An 848-nucleotide genomic window follows, 5' to 3' on the forward strand; every position below is an offset into this window, starting at 1 on the left:
TTAGCGGGGAGTTTGTTGTGGATTTCGCGTTGCACGCGTCCAGACTTGTCATTTGCCGTCCACAAGGTGACGAGAAGAACCCATGGTCCAAGGGAACAAGACTTACAGCTTGGTAAAAGAATTCTACGATATTTAAAGGGAATAAAATGTTTGAAGTTAAACATGAGAAATCAAGAGCGAACTGAAGACTTACCTGATAGTTTTATCACCGACTACAGCGATGCAGACTTCGCTACAGACACTAAAGACCGCAAATCCATGATTGGAGGAGTGATATTTGTAGGAGGGTGTAACGTCGGATGGATATGCCGAAAACAGGCGTCAGTGTCGCAATCAACGGCAGAGTCTGGATTCGTAGCGGCAGCTGTCGTAACAACCGAATTCATGGACTTTACAATATGTTGGATGAAGTTGGCATTCAAGAGATCCATACCTGGTTACTCTTTGTCGATAACCACGCAGCTATAGTGCATTTGAAAGGCGAAAGTTCGACATCAAAACTCAAGCATGTCGATATACGCTACAAATATGTACAAGAACGCATCAGAACGGAATGTTGCAGGTGAAATACGTACAGATTGAAGAAATGAAGGCCGATTTGATGACAATGGCTTTGTCGGCGACTAAACTTGGAGAACTCCGCGCGCTTTGTGGTTTCGTGGACGATGTACAGCACACCGAGGGAGGAGTGTTGGAAACAAGTTAAGTCGTCCCTAAGTAAACCAGGAGGAGTTATTAAATTCCCAACGATTTGCATAATTAGCTAGCTATAAGCATAATACATTTATTCGGAAACTTACCTTCAAACCACCAGGTCCTTCCTTCCTATCTGACATTTGCAGCACTTT

Source organism: Plasmopara halstedii, assembly GCF_900000015.1.
Source record: "Plasmopara halstedii genome assembly, contig: Scaffold_430, whole genome shotgun sequence".
In the NCBI taxonomy this organism is placed as follows: domain Eukaryota; phylum Oomycota; class Peronosporomycetes; order Peronosporales; family Peronosporaceae; genus Plasmopara; species Plasmopara halstedii.